This window comes from Rana temporaria, chromosome 10 (assembly GCF_905171775.1).
Source record: "Rana temporaria chromosome 10, aRanTem1.1, whole genome shotgun sequence".
NCBI lineage: Eukaryota > Metazoa > Chordata > Amphibia > Anura > Ranidae > Rana > Rana temporaria.
Genome location: NC_053498.1, coordinates 147,337,751 through 147,347,784, shown reverse-complemented (window position 1 = coordinate 147,347,784; position 10,034 = coordinate 147,337,751).

Below are 10,034 nucleotides of genomic sequence, written 5' to 3'. Positions count from 1 at the left end.
CGTAAAAATTTCGAATTTCGAAGCGGGAATGGCGGCCATACTTTAACATTACTATTCCAACTATTTGATGGAATATCTTTAGGCCTGATAATGCGTTACGTAAACGGCGTATCTGTACTGCGTCGGCCGGGCGTACGTTCGTGAATAGGCGTATCTAGTGATTTACATATTCTACGCCGACCACAATGGAAGCGCCACCTAGCGGCCAGCCTAAATATTGCACCCTAAAATAGGACGGCGCAAGCCGTCGTATCTTATATAGGTTTAAGTGTATCTCTGTTTGAGAATACACTTAAACTTAGGTCAGCGCAGATTCCGAGTTAGGTCGGCGTATCTACTGATACGCCGACCTAACTCTATGTGAATCTAGCTATAAGACTTACCTGTAGGTGCAACAAATGTCTCCTCCACCAACACGGTTGAGGAGATATTTGCAGAAAAGACAGCACCGATGTCTACGGTGCAGGCGCAATGAGTGTGCCATTAATGAATGGGATCGTGCCGTCCCTGATGGCTCCCTCGCGCATGCACGGGAGTGATGTCATCGCTGCTCCGGCCAGTCACAGCGCTGGAGCAGTGATACCCAGTAGTCACTCCGGGTATCATGGCGGCGGAGGAGAGGAACGAGGGTCGCTGCGTGGGCTTCGATCTCAGGTAAGTAATTCATAATGCGCTAGTATGCTATGCATACTAGCTCATTATGCCTTCCTCTTGCAGGGTTTTTTTTTTCTTAGGAAACGTTTTAGAGGGTTTATTTCCTCTTTAAACTTTATTAACTGCTTCCAGATCGCGCTATAGTAGATTTACTGCTACAGGGCCGCCGTTCTGTGCAGAATATATATACTGTATTTATCGGGGTATAGCGCGCACCCCTAAAGTTGCCCCGAATTCCTGTGGAAAAAAGTTTTTTTGTACTTACAGTTTTGGTGTCTTGCGCGGCGTCCATCGTCGGGTCCGGCGTCCGTCTGCGGCTTCGGGTGTCCTCTTCGTCGGGTCCGGCGTCCTCGCGTCCTCCCCGCTCGTTTCCCGCGCCGTGTTTGAATACTGCGCCAACATATACAGAGCGCAGTACACTCGTGTATCGTCGGGCAGGCTAGGCAACTCTCGTGCTGACGTCCAGGACGTCAGCGCGAGAGGACCCGAGACTGCCCGACAATACACGAGTGTACTGCGCTCGGTATATGTCGGCGCAGTATTCAAACTTGGCGCGGGTATCGGCGTATACCGCGCACCCACGATTTTGTCCTGATTTTCAGGGCAAAAAAGTGCGCGTATACGCCGATTAAATACGGTATATATAGTGGAACCTCGGATTGCGAGTAACACGGTTAACGAGCGTTTCGCAAAACGAGCGCTGTATTTTGAAAAATCTTAACACGGTTTGCGAGTGTTGTCTCGTAAAACGAGCAGGGTTCAGGCCAAAGCGGTGTGCAGTACCGCATTTGGCCTGGGGGGGGGGGACGCCGGAGCCGATCGTAGCCGTTCGGAAATACTCCGTTCCTGAGCCATTCCCAGGTTTGCCGAGGTCAGCCTTTCCGGCTGTTTCCGAGGCTCTCCGGCACCCCACCTCTGGCCACATGCGGTATTGCATGCCATTGAAGTCAATGCGGAACGGATTATGCTCGTAATCTGAGGTTCCACTGTACAATTGTGCTCATAAGTTTACATACCCTGGCAGAATTTATGGTTTCTTGGGCATTTTTCAGAGTATATGAATGAGAACACAAAAACTTTTCTTTCACTCATGGTTAGTGTTTGGCTGAAGCCATTTATTATCAATCAACTGTGTTTACTCTTTTTATATCATCATGACAACAGAAACTACACCTTTGACCCTGATCAAAAGTTTACATACCTTGGTGATTTCGGCCTGATAACATACACACAAGTTGACACAAAGGTGTTTGAATGGCTATTAACCGCTTAGGGACCGCCGCACGCAGGTTTACGTCGACAGAATGGCACGGACAGGCAAATAGGAGTACAGGTACGTCCCCTTTAATTTGCCGCCGTGTGGTCGCGAGCTCCGTCTCCGCGAGACCCGCGGACTCGATGTCGGCCGGTGTCCCGCGATCGTGTCACGGAGGTGAAGAACGGGGAGATGTTGGTGTAAACACAACATCTCTCAGTTTTTCCTAGTGACAGGTCACTGATCGTCTGTTCCCTCTCATCGGGAGCAGCGATCAGGGACGTGTCACTCGTAGCCACGCCCCCTAACAGTTAGAATCACTCTCTAGGACACACTTAACCAGTTTAGCGCCCCCTGCAGGTTAACCCCTTCACTGCCAGTGTCATTTTTACAGTAAACAGTGCATTTTTATAGCTGTAAAAATGACAATGGTCCCAAAATAGTATCTAAAGTGTCCGATGTGTCCGCCATGATGTCGCATTCACAATAAAAATCGCTGATCGCCGCCATTACTAGTAAAAAAAAATTAGGAATAGAGGGCCAGATTCACAAAGCAGATACGACGGCGTATCTCCTGATACGCCGTCGTATCTGTTGTTCTATCTATGCGACTGATTCATAAAATCAGTTACGCATAGATAGCTATAAGACCCGACAGGTGTAATTGTTTTACACTGTCGGATCTTAGGATGCAATACCGCGGCCGCCGCTGGGGGGAGTTTGCGTCGTAAACCAGCGTCGGGTATGCAAATTAGGAGTTACGGCGATCCACGACGGATTTTCGCTACGTCGCCGCTAGTCTAGTTTCCCGTCGCATAGTTACACTTTTTTTTTGGTGCCCTAACTTTACACAGCAAGCGTATTGCTGTGTAAAGTATGGCCGTCGTTCCCGCGTCGAAATTGAAAAAATAACGTCGTTTGCGTAAGCCGTCCGGGAATACCGAATTACGGTACGCGCGTCGCCGTTCGAAAAAATGACGTCACGGCGGGAGTTGAGAAACGGAGCATGCGCAGTAGGTCCGGCGCGGGAGCGCGCCTAATTTAAATGGCACACGCCCATTTAAATTGGCCCGCCTTGCGCCGGAGGCTGCCAGCGTAGGTTTTCATTGCAAGTGCTCTGTGAATCAGGCACTTGCGATGAAAACTTGCGGCGGTGTAACGTATCTAGGATACGTTACGCCGCCGCAATTCTACGTGAATCTGGCCCAGAAATGCCATAAAACCACCCCCTATTTTGTAGACGCTATAACTTTTGCGCAAACCAATCAATAAACGCTTATTGCGATTTTTTTTTTTTACCAGAAATATGTAGAAGAATACGTATCGGCCTAAACTGATGACATTTTTGTTTTATATATTTTTTGGGGATATTTAATATATGTTTGTAGCGCAAAAAATAAAAACCGCAGAGGTGATCAAATACCACCAAAAGAAAGCTCTATTTGTGGGAAAAATAGGACGCCAATTTTGTTTGGGAGCCACGTCGCACAACCGCGCAATTGTCAGTCAAAGCGACGCAGTGCCGAATCGCAAAATGGTCTTTGGCCAGCCAAATGGTCCGGGGCTTAAGTGGTTAAGGTAACCATCCTCACCTGTGATCTGTTTGCTTGTAATTAGTGTGTGTGTGTATAAGGCCCCTTTCACATGTGCGGAGCGTATGTCCGCATTTTCATCCATCCGTTTGCGGATGAAAACGGGACATACATTGGTCCCTATGTGATTGTGGGTGTCAGCGGATGATCGTCTGTGGCGATTCCGACGCGCAAAATTCCGACGCATGCTCGGAAACAATTCCGCCGCATGTTCAGAAACAATGTGACTCATGCTCGGAAGCATTGAACTTAATTTTTCTCGGCCCGTCGTAGTGTTGTATGTCGACCGCGTTCTTGACGGTCGAAAGTGCAGAGAACGTTTGTGTGACCCGTGTGTATGGAAGCCAAGCTTGAGTGGAATTCCGTCGGAAAAAAACATCCAAGGTTTTTCCGACGGAAAATCCGATCGTGTGTACGCGGCATTAGACTGGGATGCCATTAAAGTTCCTGTGCGTGCAAAGGCAGGCGTCCCGATACTTTCTTGAATTTAAATTGACGCAGGTCTGTGTCTACAGCCAAATATCTCCTTAATTCGCTCTTAAACTCTTCTTTCGTAAACCTACGCAGTGTTTTCGGATGCCATTTGCCTCTGTGGAACACCTCCCTATTCCTGTTGCTATGGAAGGCGAAAGCTTGCGCATATTCAAATAAGCTATGCTGATTTTGTGGAGGGACGGTCAGCGTATCATATAGATTTGTCATCTACAGCCAAAGCCAACCCGTCCTATAAATAGACGGCGTGTCCGAGAATGTATTCGTGATCAGAAGACGTGACGCCGACCACCGTGAAGGACAATATGATGTCGGGCGCGCTCTTCTTATATTTTGTTTCTCAGCTCGCCCATGCTGCTTCGAATTGCGGAGAAATGAGAGGCGACGAGGAATTCAGTTCACCTGGAGATTTCATCCTCGGAGGTTTATTCACTGTCCACACTGCCGACGTCGCCATGCGATCCGCGCCTCTGATTGACGTTTGTGAAAGGTTAGAACATTTTCACTTTAAAAAGGTTTTGTTTGGACTTTCATGGCAACTCTGCCTGAGAGGATGGGAATTACTATATATACTCGAGTATAAGCCAACCCCAATATAAGCCGAGGCACCTAATGGGAAAACTTATTGACTCGAGTATAAGCCTAGGGTGTCCATCTGCATGCCTCACTGTGTCCATGCCTCACTTTGCCTCACTGTTTCCATGTGCATGCCTCATTGTGTCCATGCCTCACTGTGCCCATGCCTCACCGTGCCCATGCCTCACCGCGCCCATGCCTCACCGTGCCCATGCCTCACCGTGCCCATGTCTCACCGTGCCCATGCCTCACTGTGCCCATGCCTCACTGTGTCCATGACTAGACTGACGTTTAACATTAGAGTCTATGGAAGGGGTGCCCGGGTTTGAAAAATCGGTGCTCCCCAAGCTGTAGGTCCCCCAGACAATAAAATGAGAAATGGCATTACATGTGTGCCAAGTTCCGGGTCCAGGGGACCTACAACTGGCCGGTACCGGGTCCCGAAATTCACCGAAGAAATTACCGTTTAACATGGGAGTCTCTGGAAGGGGTGCACGGCCGCAGATCCCCCGGACACCAAACTTTGCACACTTGTAGAGGAAGAGTTGGGCTACATGTGTGCCAGTTTCCGGGTCCAGGGGACCTACGACCAGCCGAAACCAGGTCCCCAAATTCACTGGAGAAATTACCATTTAACATGGGAGTCTCTGGAAGGGGTGCCCGGCTTTGAAAAACCGGTGCTCCGCAGCCGCAGGTCCTCCGGTCAACAAACTTTGCACACTTGTAGAGGAAGAGTTGGGCTATATGTGTATGTCCAGGGGACTTACGGCCGGCCAGTACCGGGTCCCCAAAGTCCGGGAGATCAAGCGCAAAATGGTGACTCAAAAATAAGCCGAGGGGGGGCTTTTTCAGCACAAAAAAATGTGCTAAAAAACTCCGCTTATACTCGAGTATATACGATAGATCATCAACTGATATGTATGACTTTAACCACTTGACCTTGGTTTCGGTTCGCGCTAACAGGGAGAGCCGATCGGTGGCTGTCCCTGTCAGGGGGGGGGGGGGGGTCTGTGCTGATAATCAGCACATTGATTATCAGCACAGCCCCCTCAGATGTGCCAATCACATGCCAATCACATGCCAATAAGTGCCCAGCAGTGTCCCCATAATAAGACTGCCAGTGCCCACCACAGTGCCAATCAGAGCCCACCACAGTGCCAATCGGAGCCCACCACAGTGCCAATCAGTACCCATCAGTTCCCAGCAGTAACATCTGTCAGTAACACATCAGTACCTCATCATCAGTGCCACCTGTCAGTGCCCATCACAGCCGCCTGTCAGTGCCTATCAGTGCTGCATATCAATGCCGCTTATTGGTGCCCATCAATGCTACATATCAGTCCTGCCTATCAGTGCCTATCAATTCTACATATCAGTGCCTCCTCATCAGTGCCATCGTATCAGTGCCGCCTCATCAGTGCCCATCAGTGAAGGGGAAAACATTTTATGACAGAAACTGAGAAAAACTTTTTTTATCATATACAAATGCCTTTGTTTCTTGAGTAAAATACTTTTTTACTTTTTTTATCTTTCGTTGTATGTGTGCTCATTGGCGGACATTGCCGGCCTTCTTCTCCAACCACTGTGTGCTCATTGGTGGACATTCCCCGCTTTCTCCTCTAACCACTGTGTGCTCATTGGTGGACATTGCTGGCCTTCTTCTCCAACTACTGTGTGCTCATTGGTGGACATTCTCCGCCTTCTCCTCCAACCACTGTGTGCTCATTGGTGGACATTCTCCGCCTTCTGCTCCAACCACTGTGTGCTCATTGGTGGACATTCCCTGCCTTCGTCCTCCAACCACTGTGTGCTCATTGGTGGACATTGCTGGCCTTCTTCTCCAACCACTGTGTGCTCATTGGTGGACATTCTCCGCCTTCTGCTCCAACCACTGTGTGCTCATTGGTGGACATTCCCTGCCTTCTCCTCCAACCACTGTGTGCTCATTGGTGGACATTCCCCGTCTTCTCCTCCAACCACTGTGTGCTCATTGGTGGACATTCCCCACCTTCTCCTCCAACCACTGTGTGCTCATTGGTGGACATTCTCCGCCTTCTCCTCCAACCACTGTGTGCTCATTGGTGGATATTCTCCGCCTTCTGCTCCAACCACTGTGTGCTCATTGGTGGACATTCCCCGTCTTCTCCTCCAACCACTGTGTGTTCATTGGTGGACATTCCCTGCCTTCTCCTCTAACCACTGTGTGCTTATTGGTGGACATTGCCCGCCTTCTCCTCCAACCACTGTGTGCTCATTGGTGGACATTCCCCACCTTCTTCTCCAACTATTGTGTGCTCATTGGTGGATTTTCACCGCCTTCTCCTCCAACCAATATGTGCTCATTGGTGGACATTCACTGCCTTCTCCTCCAACCACTGTGTGCTCATTGGTGGACATTCCCCGTCTTCTCCTCCAACCACTGTGTGTTCATTGGTGGACATTCCCTGCCTTCTCCTCTAACCACTGTGTGCTCATTGGTAGACATTCCCCGCCTTCTCCTCCAACCACTGTGTGCTCATTGGAAGACATTCCCCACCTTCTCCTCCAACCACTGTGTGCTCATTGGTGGACATTCCCTGCCTTCGTCCTCCAACCACTGTGTGCTCATTGGTGGACATTGCTGGCCTTCTTCTCCAACCACTGTGTGCTCATTGGTGGACATTTTCCGCCTTCTGCTCCAACCACTGTGTGCTCATTGGTGGACATTCCCTGCCTTCTCCTCCAACCACTGTGTGCTCATTGGTGGACATTCCCCGTCTTCTCCTCCAACCACTGTGTGCTCATTGGTGGACATTCCCCACCTTCTCCTCCAACCACTGTGTGCTCATTGGTGGACATTCTCCGCCTTCTCCTCCAACCACTGTGTGCTCATTGGTGGACATTCTCCGCCTTCTGCTCCAACCACTGTGTGCTCATTGGTGGACATTGCCTGCCTTCTCCTCCAACCACTGTGTGCTCATTGGTGGACATTCCCCGTCTTCTCCTCCAACCACTGTGTGTTCATTGGTGGACATTCCCTGCCTTCTCCTCTAACCACTGTGTGCTTATTGGTGGACATTGCCCGCCTTCTCCTCCAACCACTGTGTGCTCATTGGTGGACATTCCCCACCTTCTTCTCCAACTATTGTGTGCTCATTGGTGGATTTTCACCGCCTTCTCCTCCAACCAATATGTGCTCATTGGTGGACATTCACTGCCTTCTCCTCCAACCACTGTGTGCTCATTGGTGGACATTCCCTGCCTTCTCCTCTAACCACTGTGTGCTCATTGGTAGACATTCCCCGCCTTCTCCTCCAACCACTGTGTGCTCATTGGAAGACATTCCCCACCTTCTCCTCCAACCACTGTGTGCTCATTGGTGGACATTCCCCGTCTTCTCCTACCACCACTACATGCTCATTGGTGGCTGCATTTGATGGGCACAGTGGCTGCATTTTATGGGCACAGTGAGGCTCCCTTTGATGGGCAGAGTGGCTGTATTTGATGGGCACAGTGAGGCTCCCTTTGATGGGCACATTGGCTGCATTTGATGGGCACAGTGAGGCTCCCTTTGATGGGCACAGTGGCTGAATTTGATTCGCACAGTGATGCTCCCTTTCATTGGCACAGTGGCTGCATTTGATGGGCACAGTGAGGATGCCTTTGATGGGCACAGTGGCTGCATTTTATGGGCAAAGTGTATGCATTTGATGGGCACAGTAGCTGCATTTGATGGGCATAATGGCTGCATTTGATGGGCACATTGGCTGCATTTGATGGGCACAGTGGCTGTATTTGATGGGCACATTGGCTGCATTTGATGGGAACAGTGAGGCTGCATTTGATGGGAACAGTGAGGCTGCATTTGATGGACACAGTGAGGCTGCAATTTATGTGTTTTTTCAGTATTTTTCAGTTTATTCCCACTGTTGGGTGTTATAAGTTGCACAAACACAACTGGATACAACAAAAAGGTGTCTGTCTTCATTTCTGGCTGCAAAGCAATACAATGTGATTTATTTAAAAGGGGAGGATTCTTTTCTATACCCGCTGGTTGTCCACAGGTAAATGAGATAACATGCTGCGGTTACCTGCAGTGACTCGCCCGCGGATGGTGACATTTGTGTCCATGGGCAATCATTCATCCCTAACCACAGGTGACTGCTCCATGTGCGATTTCCCACAAGCAGATCCATCCGCTGTCAGCTTGTCAGCCAGCAGCTTGGGATTGCAAAACGTCAAGATAGCAAACTCCCCAAACTTCTGTTGAAAGCCCTTTGCGAAAAGAGATATCATTGCCGATTACCATGGAATATGTGTCTGCTTCTGTTTTTAGTTGGCTTGACAACCCCCCCCCCCCCCTTAACCTTTTTTTTTGTTTTGTTTTAATTAAGGTCCTCCTTTGATCCCTATCAGTTTCACATACTTCAGGCAATAAGGTTGGCCATCAAAGAGATCAATAACTCCACCATACTGCTCCCCAATATTACGCTGGGCTACGAGATCTTTGACACCTGCTCGGAATCCGCCAACATCTATGGAACTCTGAGAGTACTTTCCCCCTGCTCACAGCCTTATATCAAGATTCAGAACAACTTCACCGACTACAAACCCAACATCATGGCCTTGGTCGGTCCGTACAGCAGCAGTTATTCTTTTGTGACCGCCAGTGTTATGGGCTTGTTCCTCATACCTGAGGTAAGAACCGTCCACGTTGGTCTACGTATTGCTTGTAGCACTTGTAGTCTCTTCAGCTAGATTCAGGTACACGTGCCTAACGTTAGGCAGGCGTAGCGTATCTCATATACGCTACGCCGCCGTAAGTTAGAGAGGCAAGTGCTGTATTCACAAAGCACTTGCGTCCTAAGTTACAGCGGCGTAGCGTAAATGGGCCGGTGTGAGCCCGCCTAATTCAAATTGTGAAGAGGTGGGCGTGTTTTATGTAAATAAAGCATGACCCCACGTAAATGACGTTTTGAACGAACGGCGCATGCGCCGTCCGTGGACACATCCCAGTGCGCATGCTCCAAATTACGCCGCAAAGACTTATTGGTTTCGACGTGAACGTAAATAACGCCCAGCCCCATTCACGGACGTCTTACGCAAACGACGTAAAAATTTACAAATTCTACGCTGCGCCATCTTTTTGGTGGAATATCTTTAGGCCTGAAAACGCCTTACGTAAACGGCGTATCTTTACTGCGACGGGCAAGCGTACGTTCGTGAATAGGCGTATCTCGCCTGATTTACGCATTCTAGGCGTAAATCAGCGTACACGCCCCTAGCGGCCGGCGTAAATAGACAGCTAAGATACGACGGCACAGGCGGTCGTATCTTAGCTAGATTTAAGTGTATCTCAATTTGAGAATACACTTAAATATACCACGGCGCAGATTCAGAGTTACGCCGGCGTATCTACTGATACGCCGGAGTAACTCTACCTGAATCTGGCTATCTTGAACGTAGGAGAAGATTTGGGACTTTGA